General features: G+C 35.4%; 1 long non-coding RNA gene across 2 annotated transcripts in view; it reads right to left on the bottom strand.

Moving 5' to 3' along the window:
• The window catches only part of LOC115032121 (uncharacterized), a 77,173-nt gene that overhangs the window by 38,830 nt on the left and 18,146 nt on the right, over positions 1–20,197 (bottom strand). For both annotated transcript variants that reach the window (XR_015048510.1, XR_003837755.2), the window contains exon 3: positions 16,552–16,632. This is a non-coding gene — a long non-coding RNA (uncharacterized LOC115032121). The remainder of the gene's footprint in view (positions 1–16,551; positions 16,633–20,197) is intronic.

Genomic DNA, 20,197 nt, shown 5'->3' with positions numbered 1-20,197 from the left:
TGCACAGCCCTCAGACAAGCACATATATGCATAATTAAAATTAAAGCACACGTTAAAACACAAAATAAACAACTAATGTAGAAGTACTTACAACAGAAAAGTTACACATTTATTATGTAGGAAAGAAAGAATGTTTAAAATTCAATAGCTGTATAAGACATCTATACCGCATTGTCACCCCAAAGATCAGGGATTATAATTCAAGGAGAAATAAAAAGGCTGTTAAATCCAGAGGTCAGGGACACTCCAAGTGAAACCATATCTTCTGAATGTGCTAGAATTTCTCCTGCCAGCTCTAGACACTCAGAAGCTGAGCCAGTCAAAACTCTAGTGTAGAGAAGAGACGGGGCCCTAACTCCTCTTTCTGGGGAACAGTTATGAGCTTTTGAGGGATGAAGAATTAGTTTCTTCAGTGAGGGCATCTAGTAGATTAGCAAGTGCTAATGGATGTTTCCATTCCATTAGTATACAGGAAGTGAAAATTGTACTCATTGGGTAATATTTTTTTCAATATCATCCATTTTATTTTCAGGTAAACTTTATCCATAAGTTTAAAAAACTAAATCCGTATGGGTCATGCTGTTCTTCGTAAGACTTTTTCTCTTAGTAACCCTCTATGAGATTTACTATTAGGTTATCTGTAACACTGTTTTAGCAGTTTACAGATGAAGATTTATGAACAGTTAAGATAAACTTCCTAACATCAACCTTCCGTAAAGAATATTTTTATTATTTTTATTTTTTGTTTTTGAAAATATTTTTCATATAATATACCCTTTTTAATTTATGTTTTTATTTATTCATTTTACATCCCAATATCAGTTCCTCTCTTCTCTCAATACCCTCTGACATAGATTCTTCCCCAATTCTTTTCTCCTAATCCGTTCCCACACCACACTCCTCTCCCCACCTCCACAGCACATCAGGTCACTCCAGTACTAGGTGAATCCTCTTCCACTGAAGCCAAACAGGATTCCCCAGTTAGGGGAACACGTTCTGCAGGTAGGCAAACAACAGGTTTAGGGACAGCTCCTGCTCCACTTTTGTGGAACTGATATGAAGACCAAGCTGCACATCTGTTATATATGTGCCAGGGGCCTAGGTCCAGCCTGTGCTCAATAAAGATGTCTGAGGAGACTTGGGTGATTAAAGTATATAAAACCATATTTGAACTATTTCTGTTTAGGATTAACATGAATAAATTTTATAGATTATAAAAATATTTAACCAAATATCTAATGGAAAGAATAAATTTCTTAAAAATTATAACGTAAAGTTGTTATGTAGTTTGCCTCTGAACAAAAGATATTATGACAGTAGAATAGATGGAAAACCCTGTTTGTTAAAGGACAGGTCAAATGCCCACTTACCAAGAGAGCTTTGAAAAATTATGTTTGACTTATTAAGCTAATATATTAGGTTTTCTGAATTTTATTGGTTCTTTGACATTTTTATAAAATATTTGATCATATCCCTTCCTCTCTTCAAACTACTTGAAGACCCCACTTCATTTCGCTAATCATCGACATTTTATCCTCTACTTAAAATATATGTATTAAGTACAACTTTTGCAGACTATATATACTTGTCTGTGTGGTCTGCCACTGGAATGTGGTTGACTTTGTCATACTATTAGATGGCTTGCCCAGCAGCTCTCAATTGCCAATAGCTACAGAAGTAGCGGTAGTCCTTTGTATCAATACCCACTCTCATTCTAAAATTTTTGTCTGCCTTGAGATGGAACAGGTACTCTCACAAGTTTTGAGTTCACATATGCAACAGCCCTGCTGTGTCAGCTATCACATTTACCTTTGGTCATTCATACTTCTGGCTCCTATAATACTTCTGTACTCTTTCACACAATGATCCCTGATCCTTGGGAGGAAATGTTGTGCTATAATTGTATCACCTAGGGTTGAGTATTTCATAACCTAATATTTTTCTATACTATTACCAATTATGGGTGTCTATTTGACTTTGCACGAACTACAAAAAAAAGGGCTTTCTATGATGTCAAGAGATGCACTAGCTGATAAACAGAACAATGTTACTAGGAATTGGTTTAACATCTTTCTTATTTAACAATATAGTAGTATTACAATGCTCTCCCAAGACCTAGGACATGTCTAGCAATAGGTTCTTGGTCCAGATAACAGTATCAGGTATGAATTTCAACTTGTGATGTAGGCCTTAAATTCAATCCTAAAGTTTTTGGCAGCTACCAAGAATTTGTGCCACTATTACACCAGTGGGCCTGTCTTACAAACTGGCTCTTGTTGTTACTTTTCAGGATTCAGAGCTGGGTAGGGTTGGTACTGCCTTCTTCTGGTAGTCTACACTGCACCATCCAGCATTAAGAAAGCTACTCAGTAGGGATAAGGCTTCAAATGGCTACCTACATGAATTTTATGACTCAAAAATATTAAATGGAGAGAAACAAATAAAATCACACACACACACACACACAGAGGATATATTTATATATTCAAAAACGTAGTATTTTGAAAAGTGATGCAGCTTGCTCATTAAATTAAAGAACTTGTGTTGATGTAATAAACTCAATAAGTGTGTAACTCTGTCTACCTCCATCTCCCTCCCAATGAATCCTGGAGTCTTTCACCAGTTTTACTTCTCAGGGTTCAGGGTTGTGCTGTGTGTTTGGGTAATGGGAATTTCCTCTTGTTCTTTTATAATTTATACAATTGAAAAGTGCCTTCACATTATAATCCTTGATATATAAGTTTCCTAAGTTAACTTTCCTAACTATGTAAGCTGCGATTGAAGACTTAGACTATCTTCTTTTAAAAAAAGCCAATTATTAGAATACATAATTTATAGCACTTATTTTACTATTGAAGGAATTTATCTTATTTGTCTTAATGTTTCTGTAAATGAGTTTGTTAAGCACACTAAGGATGCTGCTCAGTGGATCAGAGCACACCAACTACCAGCGTGCAGGAAGTTCTGAATTCAGTGCCTTTCACTAGAGAAAAAATAATTTCCTATACTCCAGATGCCAGTATTGCCTACAAAAGAGCACAGAGATTTATGAATAAGTAGCCCTGAGACAAATGTAAAGGAAAATCTAAATTAGCCTCCATCTGTATGTTTTATGTCAAAATAACATTAACAACTAGTGAAACACATATAGCAGTTTCACTTCAAGATGCATAAAATTACATCCAATCAAATTGAACAGCATTTTGTATTTGCATGGGTTCTTTCACTGTAAATTTAATATATTCTTTAAGGGATTCAAAAAGTTAAAATGAACACAAATATTCGTATGTTTAAAGCTAAGCAAAAGCATCATACATATGTTGAAATGCATCTGTAATTGCCCTCAAAGTAAATGATGTAGATTCTAATTCAATATAATTAAAGTTTGCAATTTTCAGTGGAAAATTGTGTGGGCAGCTTTCATTACAAGCGGGCATGGTTAAGGTAATGACTAAACCATTTTTAAAATTCTATAAATATGTACAAACTAGAGCAAGGAGGGAATATTTTATCATTAGAATAGCTAGAAGGTCTCTTATGATCCTGAGTTGACAGGACCATCAATCTGAATCTATCAAAGTCTCTCAGGTTAACAGCCAATGAGGCACAGTATCAACTATTTTCTAAATTGGAAAGAACCACAATAAAGGATTTAAATGGATTCTGCTCGTGATTTGTGAACACGTTCCATTTTATTTACCTTAAAGCAGTTATTGAAATAATTACTGGGGTGCTCATCTTGGGAAATTGCCCACAGTAGTATAATTTCATGATGCTGACAGCATGTGGTGTTTAGCCTGAAACTTAGGTAGCAACTTTAAAATCAATTTCTAGGGCATGTTGATTGAAAATCAAGGAAAAGGACAGGAATATCTTCACAAATGTCCTGACAGCTGGACATTTTGCCCATGTGAAACAAGCTGTCTTGGCCTCATAATTAAAATTTCCACTTTATTTTCCTTTACATGTATTCTTTATGCATGCTTTTCCTAAATAACTGACTTAAATATAGCTCACTTTGATCCAGAGCAAGGGAAAAGTTGTTAAAGCTGTTTATGATTATTGGACTGGAAAGTATAATTACTTCAGAATCCAATTTGCATTCATCAACTCTATCATTAGGATCAAACTCCAAAATTTTGCAAATGCAGTTTTTTAATGAAATAAATTGTTTTTAAAATTAAAAAGCCACTTTCTTCAAATGAGAAACTCATATAAATTACAATATTATTTTGCTATTTCCTTTCCCATTTCATGTTTAATCTTTAACCAAGAAATTTCATCCAGTGAAAAATCTACAAAAATTTGGAATCTATTTAAAAAACCCTTTTGGTAATGAGATTATTTGAGAATCTTGAAAACTGTTGTGGGAAAAATCCCTAGGATATTAAAGAAACACACATGGACTCCTTTGAAATGATGTTTTGTATATAGATGAAAATTAAAGCTAGTCTTTATTTCTCTACATCCAGAAAAAGTATTTATGTTTTCTGGTTAAATATACACCAGCATTTAGACAGCCATGACATTCATTCAGTATTAATCTGTAGAGCTAAAATTTCTCCAATTTTCAACCCTATTTGGTCTAAAAATAATAATTAGATAAAGACATATTGACTGTGATTTATGGTAGATTGTGATTTGCCTATCTTCATTGATTTGTTTTTTAAGTCTTTGACTAAAAACATTTAGCAAAAGAATCCACTACAGAATCTCAGTGCAATTAATAAAAAATATTGAAAATGACAAAAACCCCACATGGATTAAAAACTGAATCATAATAAAAGAATAAAATTAGAATATATAACCATAATCAAATAGTTATATAATAAAATAAATTTTAAAATTGGAAGTATTTGCATATGGATCATTCTTCAGTGAAAGTAAATATAAAATAAGATTATTAACAGGATCAATATGCAAAGCAACCACAAAATATCCAAGATATAATACATTTTAAAAGTTAAAAGAAGGAACTCATTTGAAAACTAATATAGAAAAACTAGATACCATGTTTTGTGTGAAATTTTTAGTTAGGCTGTATCAAGTGTCATGATAAATTTGAAATACAATCTTTCAAAGTTTAAAAGTTAGAAAGACAATACTAAATCAACTTATAAGTAGGAATAATGATGAAATGTTAAATGAGTATCATTTAAAATTTTATTTATCAATATTAGCACATATCTTTAAGGCTACAGTTCTTTTCTTGTAACTCATGTAATGAATACCTAGCACCAAAAGTCTTAAAACACACAAGTTCATTGTCACACTATGATGGCAACCTAAATCCAAGATCAAGATGGGACCAGTCTTTCTTCTGAAAAAGCTAACTTTAGCCAGTATCAACTTTCTAAAAGGATATAACAGTACCGGCCATCAATGGGAGGAGAGGCCCTTGGTCTTGCAGTGATTATACTACCCAGTAGAAGGGAATGCCAGGGCCAGGAAGCAGGAGTGGGTGGGTTGGGGATCAGGGTGTGGGGAGGGTATAGGGGACATTTGGAGAGGAAACTAGGAAAGGGGATAGCATTTGAAATGTAAATGAAGAAAATATCTAGTAAAAAATAAGAAGTTTATGTATCTAACAAGAGATCATCAAATCATGTAAGGTAAAAACAGATTAAAGAATATGTAGATCAAGACAGTCATAGTTGATAATTCAACACATTTTCCAGACTGATATTTCAAGGAGACAATTATCATCAAGGACATACTTGACCTAGGAATCTCTGTGTATTTTCATGATAATGGATGCACTAAGTCTTTTGCCAAGTATTTTAATTCCACACTGACTATTGCACATGATTGTAAAATCAACAGCACAGTCTCAACAGGTCTAATATGAAAAAAATAGCATCTTTTTTTACTGGCCTAGTTTCAGCTGTTAAAAACAAGTCAATGTTAATCTTGAGTCCTGTGGGTTGTGACCTGGGTATTCTGTACTTTTGGGGGTAATATCTACTAAATAGCTGAAGGACCCAAATGAGGATGCCTCAATCCCACTTGGGAGAGAAAAGATAGCAGTTGAAGTGGGGAGAGGGAGGAAGAGACCTGGGAGAGAGAGAGGACATGAAGGGGAAGGGGAAAGGTGATCAGATATTAGTGGGGAGGACTGAAGCTTTAAGGGCCAGGAGAAAGAATGGAAACAGGCAACCTCTAGAGGTAGGAGGTGAGGGGAATCCCCCAGAATGCACCAGAGACCTGGGAGGTGAAAGTGTCTCAGAGTTCAAAGGGAGGGACTTTAGATGAAATTCCCTATAGTAGGGAAAGGGAACTTATAGAGCTCAACCCTAACAGGAAGACAGGGCATCAAATGAGGGAGGGAGTTGGCATCCCACAGTCAAAATTCTGACGCATAATTGTTCCTGTCTGAAAGAACTACAAAGATGAAAATGGAGAGGAGCCTGAGGAAAAGAATGTCCAGTGACAGAACCAAAGTGGGGTCCAGCTCAAGGGGTGGTCCCAAGGCCTGACACTATTACTGAGGCTACAGAGCACTCACCAAAAGGGATCTACCATGACTGCTATCTGAAAGACCCAACAAGCAGCTGAGAGTCAGATGCAGATGTTTAGACCTAACCAATGGACAGAAGTAGCTGACCCCTGTTGTTGATTTCGGGAAGGCTGAAAGAAGTTGAGAAGAGAGATCCTGTAGGAGGGCCAGCAGTCTCAATTAATCTGGACTCCCGATACCTCTCAAAACTGGACCACCAAACAGACAGCATACACCAGCTGATATGAGGCCACCAACACACATGCACTAAAGGACTATTGGGTCTGTGTTCATTCAGAGATAATACACCTAACCCTCAAGAGACTGGAGGCCCTAGGGAATTTTAGAGGTCAGGTGGAGTGGTGGGTTGGGGACATCCACATGGAGACAGGTGGTGGGGAGGAGGTATGGGATGTGGAACAGTTGGAGTATGGACCATGGGCGGGTGTATAAAATATGGAGTGTAAAAGATAAATTAATTAAATAAAAATAGAAAAATAAATAAATAAATAATTTTTAAAAGGTAATGTGTCTAGACTACCTTCATGAAGACTAGATTAGAAGGAATAAGAATGCCAAACATAAGCAAGGAATACCAAGAAATGTAAATCAGTGGTAATTTTTTAATAAGTAGAGTATGACAAAGTATTTGTTCTTCTATTAACCTATAAATTATTACTATATATTAGTTTTCTTTAAAGCAATAGTGTTTACCTTCCTAGTTGTTGCAACCCTTCCTCATGTTGTGGTGTCCTCCTTCCACAAAATTATTTCTATTTCTATTTCATAACTATAATTTTGCTACTGTAGTGAGTTGTACTGTAAATATCTGCTATGCAGGATATATAATATATGACCCCTGTGCAAAGGTTCTTTGGCCCCCTTGCCCCAAAAAAGGATTCATAACTCACAGGTTGAGAACTGCTACTCTAAAGAATCAGAACCAAAGTAGATATATGGAATTCTTACCTTATGGGGTGTGGTCTGCTAGCCCATTAATGTAAATGCCAAAATTACAGAAAGTGTTCAATCTATAAGACTGAATGTCTCTAGTCCCAATCTGGTGTTGGAATTCAAAAGATCATGATTCTAGTTTGTAATTATGACTAAAATGTATCTAATATCAACGGACTGCCTCAGCAACAGAAATGAAGGAGTCACTGAGAGTAAGAATAATGTGTGCCCATCTGATTGAGTTTTAGTTGATTCAAGACATAGTTGAGGTGACAACCCAGGGTAGCCATCATACTGTTATTAAAACCAATAATCTTTCCTCTTGATATAAAACCCAGTATATATGATTGTCTTCTTATTTTTTTGAGTAAAAATGAGCAATAATTTACAGGGTGATCATTCATTTTCAAGTTGGCTGTAAAAGACTGCTGCCATCTGCTATAAATTAAAATGGAAATTTTTACTGTTGCTATGAAGAAAAATGTTTGGAAACTTATATTTATAGTATAGAACACAACAAGTATTTAAAAAGAGAAACCTTTTCATAAATGGCTTTGATCTTGGGGGGAGGGTGCAGCCAATGTGTTTTTCATGGAACTTTTATTAATTGCCAATAATGAATAGCCGTATGGTCATATTGGCAGGCCATCAGCAGTAGCCACAGTCCCTAGAATTCTCTACTCTTTTGTCAAGACAAACTTCTGCTCATTAAGCTGGAAGCAACCCAGATGTCCCATGACAGAAAATGGATAAATGTGGTTCATTTACATAATGGAATACTACTCAGCTATTAAGAACAAGTTTTGCAGGCAAATGGATGGAACTAGAAACTACCATCCTGAGATAGGTAACTCAGCCCCAAAAGGACATGCTTGGTATGTACTCATTAATAAGTGGATATTAACAAGAGAGAAAGAGAAAAAGAGAGAAAGAGAGAAAGAGAGAAAGAGAAAGAGAGAAAGAGAAAGAGAGAAAAGAAAGAAAGAAAGAAAGAAAGAAAGAAAGAAAGAAAGAAAGAAAGAAAGAAAGAAAGAAAGAAAGAGAGAGAGAGAGAGAGAGAGAGAGACAGAGAGAGAGAGAGAGACAGAGAGATAGAGAGACATAGAGACAGACACAGAGAAACAGAGACAGAGAAACAAGAGACAGAGACAGACAGACAGAGACAGAGAGCAGTAGAGACACAGACACACAGAATTATAGTTCCATTGTCATGTTTTACTTTACTAATATAACCCTAGTTGTTCTCTATTGTTTAACATTGTACTTTCATGAAATAGATAAAAATAAATGTAAATGAACCCATTTTAAAATGATATATCTAGAATATATTCTTTCAGGTGAACAAGATAATGAATGGTGAACTTATTCAAATGAGAGCTTACAAAAATGCCTCATGGCTTTTAATTTATAGTTTTGGTGCTAATCCAGGGCAATACTTGAATTCCTTTGCCACTTATAAATGTTAAATCATAGAAATGTCAATCATTGTTGCTAGCTAGTAAAATTCTGCAGTGCACATGACTCTGAGGTAACCAATGATGTAGAGAAACATCAGATAAATGATCAACATTTTAACATGATTTTTGCCATTTTCCACTTTCGTTGATATTATCACATTTGTCTTAGAGAGATGTGTGAACAGCATCCCTCTGTCTTTTGCTTGGCTGTTTTTGTTCTTCTCACTCCCTCTGTTTCCTTCCTTGTGGAGGACCTGAACTAGACTGAAATTTCTTCAATTTTTCTATCCCTTCACCTAACTTATGAAAAAGTAATTTAATGAGAATTAGTATTTGTTTATCAGAAACATAGTTCAATTATCACATCTTTTACAGAATATTTTAAGAATGAACTGTTACAGATCTGCTGTCATTGAAAGATTCAGCAGTCTGATCATTAATCAATTTTTTATCAATAGTTGGGCAAGGCAACCCAATAGGAGGGGGAAAAGTCCCAAGAGTAGGTGTATAAGAAATACACCTTTTCCTAGAGTTAGCAGTAGCACAAAACCACCAGGTTAACAGCCATAATATATAAACAGAGTACCTGGGCAGATCCCTGCGAATACCATGCTTATAGCTTCAGTCTCTTGTAGGCCTTATGTGCTTATTTGCTTTGGTGGTACATGCTCTCCCGGTGCCCTAATTCCTCTCTGAGTCCTATAATCTTTCCAGCCCCTCATCTGAAGCATCCTCCATCTCTGAGGAAAGGGGACCGATGGGTACTGATTGAGATGCTCTCTCAAACAAAATGATTGGATATGGGTCTCTGACCTTGCCCTCCCCGCCCCCCCCCCCACACACTCTACCCCTCCTATCCACTCTGGAAGAAGCCTCTTTGATGGTGAGTGGGTAAGGCACTGGTTTTTGCACAATATTCCTAGTAATCATTTCACTAAGTGCCGCCCCATTTTTAGTCAATTGGTTTTGTTCTATACTTAGTCTCTGGGTTATCCAGTCTCTGGTTATTGTCTTATTGTGTCTTGTTTGATATATTTGCTTGTTGTATTTTTGAAGGGCTGCTCTTTTCTGAAGGATTATCAGGGGGAGTGTATCTGAGAATGAGGAGGATTGGGTTGGCTCAACAGGCAGGTGTGGAGGGAGAAAAAAACTATGGTCAGATGTACGTATTAAAGAAGAATCTATTTTCAGTAAAACAAAAAAAAAAATGAAGAAGCTTTTATTCAGATACTTGTCTTTCAGATCTATAGCAGATTCCCAAATGCATGTCCATCAATCTCAGTCAGGGATTAATAAAGGCAAAGAATACAAAGTTATAATTTGTTCTAGTGCAAACCGAAGGTCCTTGTGTGCAAAACAAGCTTATTTGCAGAAGCAGAAACAGCAGTAAAAATTAAGCTTTAACAGCCATTAACTTTTAGAGGTCTAATTTTGCTTTATAGTTCTTAAGCACAGATATTTTAAACTTTTACACATAAAGTTAGACATCAGCATAATGTTAGCTGCCAAAGAATACGTCCTGCTGTAGCCCTCTACACTGTGAATCATGTAAGAGCAAGCTATCACATTGGATACTTTACAGACAACCAATGCTATCAAGTCTTAATTTAATGCCTAGGCTTAGTGTGAAGAAAGTCACATTTCCACAGATTATTCATTTCATTTCATATCCGCCAAATTACTAATGTGATTACCAGTTTACATGTGAAAATAATACCTGAAATTGGAATGCTAGATATTGACTCATACCTCAACACATTTGCATAATGTTCTAGTGACTAAAAGTAGAATCTTATTATTGAACTGATTGCTTTATAACCTTTCATGAGGAGATGTTAACAAAGATCTACCCACCACAAATAGATAGACTAAAGAAAATATTTCAACCAAGTCTTGCTTTGTGAAAGAGTGAGTTCTTTGGGGTTACTTAGTGTCATATGGGTGTGTAGGTGTTTACAGCTCTTGGAAGAAAGGTTTCCCCATTGGAAATATTGTGGCTGTGAGTGGAAAGATTTCCCTCAGTAGAGGTGTTACACATCTTGGAAGGGAACGGTGTCCTGGCTGATGGGAACCCAGAATTACTAAGATATAACACTGAAAAACAAACCTTACACATAAGATTTATTGGGAAAGAAACAAGAGAATTCCTGTCTTTCTGCAGACAAGAAACAACAGAGAACTGAGTAGGACAGTTAGGTAGGGTTTCTTTGGGAAGATATTCTTCAGGATGGAGATTTCCAGAGTGGGGAGATTGATAGGAATTTCAGTCCTGGAAAGCCTATGAATGGATGGGATTTCAAGCTCAGGGATTGGTAGAATTTGCTGGATTTTCAAACCTGGAAGTGAGACCATGTATGCTATATGATGAAGACTTTCTTACAGAAGCATCAGTGATTCAAAAGCATAGAAGGATGACATGAAATGTGTACCCATACAGCATCCTGAGCAATGTGCTGACATCCCAGGAGATCCCAACTTCTCTCCTCTGTCTAGCAATTCCTACTGCTTATCTTAAAAGCCCTGTGAATCCTATAACCATCTTAAACTTCCCGGTCTTGTATGTTTTGTTTGCTTCCTGAGCCTTAGGGAATTCCTTTTTCACTATAGTAAAAAAGAATTTTGAAAATCCAAGAAAATAACTTAACCATAATTTATAAATATAATACAGATTTTTGGACACAAGACACTTTATGTAAATATGAATATTATGCTTGGGATTCTCCTTTCACCTAAATATTTTGTTCTTATATTGATGTAAATTCACTATGAGACGAGATAATTCTTCTAAAGTAGTTGTTAGAGGCTTTGTTTATTTATTTATTCTCTTCACAGCTCATTCACAGTTGTCCTCCTCCTTTCCTCCCAGTCCCAGCCTCACACATCCCTTCTCCTCATAGAAGGGACACCGCCCCCTGGGGTACCAGGACATCAATTTGTAGCAGGACTACGCATTTCCTCCCCCATGAGGTCTGATCAGACAGTCCAGCTAGGGGAAGGGAGCCAATTGCAGACAACAGAGTCAGAAACAACCTCCACTCCAATTATTAGAGGACTCTCAAGAAGACCAATCTGCACATCAGCTGCAAATGTGTAGGAGGCCTAACTCCACCCCTGCATGCTCTTTGGTTTGTGGTTCAGTCCCTGTGAGGCCCCACGAGACCAGGTTCGTTGACTCTGTAGGTCTTCTTGTGGTATTCCCAACCCCAAGATACCATTTTTCTCTGAATTTAAATGTTCCAAAATTGTTTTTAAAATGGTAGTGAGCTTCACATATTTTCACATAACATTTGTGAAGTGATACTTTATGATTTTCATACATGCAAATCTGAGTAGATAAAAATTCAAGATCTCTTTTAAGGATTCCACCACAATACATTAGTAGTGGTAATATAGTATGAATTTTATTAGCATGCAGTGTGTTTGTCAAGGTTCTATAGCAATAGTGAAAAAAAATATTAGCTCAGCACCCCAAAACCAAGTTCCCAGCACAAAAGAGTTTTTTTTTCCTTTAGAATGGGGAATTCTAAAGGAAAAATTCCAGAAAATGGGGAATAAAAGACAAAGGCAGGAGATAGGGTTTAAGGGAGATGGAGAAGGGAAAATGGAAGGGAGCAGGGTTATTTGTCCCTGATGGAGAAAGGACTACCTCTGGCTACAGAGGAGACAGACATGGCATATAGGAAAATGGTGGTTTACAACTGGGCAAGAGGAAATCCTGTTATGATGACGTGTTTCATTTCAATTGGGCATGCCAATTTGGTGAGCCAAGTGGGGTTTTTGATTGCTGGAGTTCAATACGTAGATAGCTGAACCTTGATACTTGACCTCAGGGGGACAAAGTGACCAAATAGGGAGTAAGCCTTGAGGAATAGCTTCAGAACTGTAATGTAATAGATTTTGTTGTTGTTGTTGTTGTTTTAATCAAAGCAGAGAGTATGGGAGAGAAAGGCCTACTGCAGCCATGCTTGCCTTGTTCCAGCTAGCCAGAGTCCCTTCAAAGAGAATGAATATATGTTAAAAGGAAATTTAAGAGACTTAAGTAAATATAGTCTTGGTAGTCTAATGATGACTTTTTCACATTAAAGAGAATAAGAACCTAGTAAGTGATTAAGATCAGATGGCCCTGGAGTCCCAGTATAGTGATGAAGGCTTATAACATTATGGAGACTCGTTTGGTCTCAGTTCATCCTGAGAAAGATAAGTTTGTATCACTAAAGGGACAAACCAACTGTAACAGAAGTACTTACAGAGCATGCAACAGAGTGGACACACTCAGGAGCAAGAAGTACCATCAAGTAGCCAAAAAAGCAATAACTTTTCCCTCAGACCACCTTCCTTATTGGTTGTAACAGGAAGGTGTCATCTATTCTGGGGTAGAGACTTCCTTCTTCAATTAACCCTTCCAGGAAAAGCTCATATAGACCCACCCAGAAACATGTATTCATTGGTTTTGGGTCCAGTATATTAACCACCACAGTCTGTTATATAAATTGCAAAAAACAAACAAACAAACAAACAACAACAAAAAACACCCAATGATTTCCAACTGTGGAGTACTTAAATAAGTTTAATATATCCAATTATTGGAAAATCATAAGGCATTTAAGAGGAAACCTGTTGACTCATATGTATTACTCAAGGTATTAGTAAATTTTAAAAGTATTAAATAATATAATAATTATTTAATTATATTAATTAAATAATATAATTTAATTGATATAATTTAATAATTTAACACAAAAATAGATAAAACAAGTGTATGTGTATACTTGCATGTGTATGTGAATAATCCATTAGTTAACTCCCAAATTTCTTAAATTTGGTTTTGTAGCAAGTCTTCATGTAAATTTAAGAACAACTTTTAAAGCTCTGTTCTAAGAACATTCACTTATTGTATATTTTAAATATATTTTAAGATGGGAATTTAGAAATCCTTGGACCTGAAATCACACATTTCTGTAAAATGTGCAGCAACATATGTGAATAAATGTACCAAAATTCTGCTTAGGATGACTTCCAAGAATTATATTAAATTATTGTGTGGAAGATATTAAGAGCTACCAACCACCAACCACTATAAATAAAAGTCTTTGCCTTTACTGGAAATACTCATCAGCTTTAGAGTTTTCAGGTGGAATCTCCAGTCTCTCTTATGTATAGAATCATATCATCTTCAAAGAGGGCTACTGTGACATTTTCATTCCCTATTTGTATGCCATTTGCTACTTTCTCCTATCATCTGCTTTGAGACTATAAACTCCACAATAAAAGAAAGTGGACATCCTTGTCTCCTTGCTGATTTTACTGGAAATATTTTGATATGTTTCCCCTGGATGACGAATACATACCAATGAAATAAAATATATAAATGGTTTATAATCTTTTATATTTTAGTATTTGCAAAGTTAGTGTATGTAGAATATCATTGCTATTTCACAATATAAAAAACACTTGAAGTTGATCAACTTTGCAACCTTGAGTTTATATTATTGTTAATTGTAGAAATCAAATTTCATAGAGGATGTCTTTAGCTCTGTTTTGAGATGACCCAGAGAAACCCATAGTGCTGGTTGAAAGCCAGCACCCGTTTCTCTCTGTGAGACATCTGTATAGTTTTATGTCAATCTACCACAGATACAGATTTGACTACCACTGCAATAATAATTCTAAATATAATTATGACCCAATGCTTCTCTATTATGTTCTTCAAGCAGGATGTAATAATGCTTCCCATTATTCTCTTTGTCCTGTTACCACTAAGGCCAGAACACTCAGTTCCCATGGTGTTGTGTAATAAAATACATGACAGAAATAATGTAAAGGAAGGCCTGCCTATGATGATGGACTTCTGCCCAGAATAACTTCCCCTTTCCTTAGCAGGTCAGTTGTGTTTTTCTACTTCTGAGAATTTTTCCATTTGATCTCACTGATAAAATTAAAGATTTATGAATACTTAAAAGCCCTTTTATTAACATTTTATGTGTTACAGGTCTCTAGTCATGACTATATGTTACTTGTGAGATTATCAATTTCTTTACATGTTTTTCTTTCTATCCCTAGAAATTTTGCAATCACCTTGAACATTTTCAGGATAAACCACCTAAGGATTTTATTTGCTGCTTAGTCCCTGATTTTACCTATTAGTTTCATGCATGCTGCACCTCCCTTCCCTATATTATTCCATTTGCATGCTTTGGGTTTGCTCTTGTTTTCCCATCTCTATTTTCATGAGATACAAATTTGAACAATTGTTTTAAATCTTCACTAAAATATGCATTTCACACTATACATTTCCACAAAGGTACTATTTTATCTACCCACAAATTTTGATGTTACATTTTCATTTTCATTCAACACAATGTGTTCTTTATTTCCTTGGAGACTTCCTCTTTGCTCATAGATTATTTACAAGTGTCTTTTCAGGTGTTTGAAGAATTTCAAGTAAGCTCTCTGTTATTGATTTATAGTTTGAATCTGTTGTGGTAAAAGAACATTTCCACAGGATTGAAATCCTGTAAATATATAGTATATTGTTTTATGACCCAGAATAAAATCTCCTGTGGTGTGTGTTTGCTTTTTATTTCTTCCGTTTTTATTTCATTGTTCTATTATGTTTTTACCTTCATGTGGCCTTATTGAATGCATTTTATAATTTTTATAAATTACTGATATTATTTTAGTATATCTTTCTGAGTAGCTCTTTATAGAAATAACATTTTATAGAAATAGCTTTGGCTATTGCATTATATAACTAAACTTACCAGTCTGTTGTTCTCATTATTTATTAACTTATGTAATAAAATATCTTTCCTTTATTTTCCCTCCTTAGTTAAAAGAAGAATTGTTTCTGTTTTTAAATGTTTCAGTTGCGTACCTTTTGACTATTCATATATGTTTATTGTTTTTCTTCACCTTTCACATGTAAATTAAGAAATCAATATGAAAAGGAAATCCACAGTGTGTTATTTGTAATCTTAAGATACTGAATATTGACGGTTAAGTTGCCAGAATCTAGCATCATCCAGAAGGTAGTTTCTTGGCATTCCTGAGAGGTATGTTCTTGGCTACATCACCTTCACAGTAGCTAACACCATTCTGAAGATTAGAATCCAGGACTGAATAAGGGGAAAGTGGGAACTGGATCTCACCAGTCTTCACTCCCACTGTGGATGTCACATGACCAGCTGCTTTAAGCTTACCCACAATGAATTCCCTGCCATGATTAACTTCATCCCTGGGTTATGAGGTATAGAAAATCTTTTCATGTTTAACTTGTTTTTGTTATGGCATTTAAACACTGAAACAAGAACCTGACTAATCTGAATCCTGATCTCATGTAGGCTGTAGGATTTCCATCTTACTATTTCACCGTCCGTTCATTGATGATATGGAAATTGCAGCTATCCCTTGACCTTTGCTGCCAGGTGGACTACTGCAATTAACCAGGAATATGGTTTTTGAGTTCTGTTATGGAGTTTATTCCCTGGGGCTTATTTTGACTTTTTTTTTCAGTGTTACAGTTATCATATAATTCTTCCATCTCCTTTTCATTTTGTTGATATTTTATGTATTATATATTGTAATTATTGATTGTAAACTATATAAACCAAAGCATTTATGATGGTTATCATTGAACCCACTTACCCAGAGGTTGTGTCTCCAGCTGATTATCTGTTAATTCTCTTGGTTATTTGAGATATGACTGGTACATTATGTAACCAGTGCCTAGGAAAAAGCAGTGAAGATAAGGTCAGTTATGGTGAGACTTTGAATCTTGGCTTTGTGATGTGACAGTACCTACCCCCCACCCCAAGAGAAGGGAGGTGTCAAATTATTTCTCTGGCCAGGTTTGCTATTTGGATTCTTTTAGCAAGTGTTCTTGAAGGAAGAAAGATATTCTAGATATGTATGTTTTTCCCATTAACTATGAGAATACTGAAGCAATGGAACTTAAAAAATTATAATTTTCCAATGGGTCCATGCTAAAACAAACAAAAAGAGGGCAAAGTTGTAGCTCTGGTACTACTCAGTGAAATAGCACATTTCCTGGAAAGAGATTTACCATAGTTAAGAGCACCTTGGAAAAGAAACAACTGACATTATGTTGGTAAGTCAATGGTGATGAGAAATACATCTTGATCAGGACTGCTTGGTTATGTATATCTTTTGCTTTCTATTTAATCCTAAAATGCATGTCAGGACCTCTAGATGAGGACTTCCTCATTCCTCTTCCCAATGCAGGCATATTGAATACATTTTCATTGCTTTTCAAAACCTTATCTCTTTAATTGGCTTGTTGAGGTGTAGTGGTCAAGAATATCTAGTTACGGTCACTGGAACGCAGAATCTAGCAACTCTGATTGTAGTTGATAGTTGCTTTGCGGTAAAGAGAGCCTCAGTATTGGTGATCAATCCCATAGATTCCATGAGGGCTTCACTAGTATGCCTGTGTCATGGGAGTAAAGGATATCTCACTGTCTTTCTCCATGTGGCCAACATTGACATCAATGCACAAAAGGTGATGAACATGCTGGTCCTCCATGACACCTACTCAGAAACAAGACAGGGAGAATAACAAGGAATTGCTGATTACTTTTTGATGGGTTTAGATATTTGTACTCCATGCTTGGTGTACCAATCACAGTGCAGAGGAGACTGTGTCACACACAGTCATGAGGAAGAAATCACTGTCTAACAATTTTCCTTCTCTGGCACCATTCTGAAAACAGTGTGTCTCACTTCATCACCTGTAAGAGTAGAAGTGAAAACTCCCCACTTGACCTTTGGCTGGTAGAGAGGATATTACTGTAGTATTTACATGGGTATTTTGCTGCATTTATCTGGAAAATATTTTTTAAAGTATCAGTATTTTCAAAATTGTTGTCTTTAAATTTGTAAACATAGTATAATTTGTGTGTATGTATGTGTGTGTGCATTTGCGTGTGTGTGACAATGAGTTCTTCGGGGTTGCGTACAAGAATATAGGTGAGGGAATACTGCACATTTCAGGTGTTCTATTTTTTATTATTTATTTATTTATCTTTTTTCTTTTTACACTCCAGATTTTATTGCCCTCCCAGTTCATCCTCCGACTGTTTCACATGCCACACCTCTGAATTTCAAAATCTTTTCCTTTTTAGAAATAGATTATAGAAAATATCTTATCCTGGCTTCCATTTTTATTAGATTACAGGAAAGAAGCTTGTATCTGCCATGTAAACTATAAATCCATTGCTTTTTATATCAATTAATTAATTTATTCATTTTTAATTTATTCTTCTTTCACTTATTACCTTCATGTTTTACATCCTGACCACAATTTCTCTTCCCTCTTCTCCTCCCAATACTGTCCTTCACTATTCTGCATGATTTTGGGATATTTCTCCTCTTAATAGGTTGCCTCATCTACCTTTAATATGAGTCAAAGTGCCTAGCCTTATAGCAAGTTGATATACCATGTTTGGTTGATATCCTGGCAGGCCTTCCCTTTTCTGAAGGAAAATGAGGAATGGATTGTGATAGGGGAGGTATTGAGATTTTTTTAAAAGGCTTTTCTAACTTACTAATACTTGCATCTCTAGGTCTCTGGTTTCTCCAATACTGTTATAATACATACAATCTATAAATAATGATGTAGGGTGTCCATTGGTACATTGATTCTTACATCATGAAATGCTGATGAACATTTCCTTTTGAATATCTTCCCATGTTTTCTTTTCTAGGATTTAGTATATGCTTAGATTTTAGCTGTATATGGCAAGAATAGAGAGAAGATCATGTACCCCATCTTTCCATTTGTGGAATTCTCATCCTAAAGTATTCTTTTCTTAGACCATAATCACATATTATTATTATTATTATTTATTATTATTATTATTATTAAACAGCAGGGAGTTTAAAGTATTCTAATTTTTCCTACTTTAGTTAACATACATTTTTCTCTGTCTTCTAAGGTTGTACCCATAATGTTAACACAGTAAATCTCTGAGTGTGCCTTGAACTCACCTCAGAAAAGGAGAAAAATATGTTTTTATAATGAGGGTCCTACATGCTTCTGTATCCCCACCTGTGCTAGTTTGAATGTGAATGGCTCTGAAGGGCGCATACTTTTAAATGCTTGATTTCAAGTTGGTGGAACTATTTGGGAAGGACTAGGAGGCAGGGTCTTATTGGAGAAATATGTCACTAAGAATAGGATCTGATATTTAAAAAGCTCCAACAAGCCCCAGTCTTCACCCCCATCTCTGTGTCTACATAGGAATCAAGTTGTAAACTCTCAGAATTGTATACTGCCCTAGCAGAATACCTACCTGCCTGCTGGGTACATTATGGTCATGGATTCTCTCTCTGAAACTCTAAACCTCAATAAACTCTTTCTTCTATAAATTCCCTTTGCCATGGTATTTTTTCACAGCAATAGAAAAGTAACTAAGGTAGAATTTGTCATGAGGAAGTTGACTATTGTTACAGCAAACCTTACATTGCTTTTTTGAAGGAATATAGAAGATGTTGTGACTTTAGACTGTAAACATGGTTGAATGTTGAAAGCAGGGTTGAATAGGATATCTCAGTAGAAAATTAGAAGACAGTATTGCTGATACCCATATAGATTATGGAGGCCTACCTCAAGAGGCTTCATAGTGGAAAACATAGTGCAACTGGCTAGAGACAATCCTTGTGATATTTTGGCTGGGAATGTCTCCGCTTTTGCCCTTGTCCTAAAAATCTGTCTGAGGTTAAATAAAAAGTTTGGGATTTATATCATTGGTATAGATTTTAAGGCAGTCTATTTTTGACTCTGTAGTTAGGTGTTAGGTTATTATCTACAACTTTTATGGACTCTAAAATGAAAACAAGAAAGCAGAGCAATATATATATACACAGCCTACACACACACACACACACACACACACACACACATATATATATATATATATATATATGTGTATATATATATGTATATATGTATATATATATACATACACACACACACACATATATATATATATATGTATATATATATATATATATATATATATATATATATATATATATATAGTCAGTTTGAGAAGAAAAGAATACCAGAATATTTACTGTTAAAGTGTCAGAGTCAAAACTAGAGTTCAAAGTGATAAGGAGAAAACTGATGCAAAATGGAATAGAGAGTGGAATCCTCAGGGTAAGATCCTACCCAGATAATCTGCAACTTGTGAATGGAAAAGACCTGTTGGATTTTCTGGTAGTTAAATGCTACAGCAAAGCACAGTTTATGCAAATGTAATTCAAGGAT

Source organism: Mus caroli, unplaced genomic scaffold (assembly GCF_978045245.1).
Source record: "Mus caroli unplaced genomic scaffold, Mus_caroli_1 scaffold_9, whole genome shotgun sequence".
NCBI lineage: Eukaryota > Metazoa > Chordata > Mammalia > Rodentia > Muridae > Mus > Mus caroli.
The sequence above is the reverse complement of the archived record's forward strand: the minus strand, read 5'-3'. Positions and strand labels throughout refer to the sequence as shown.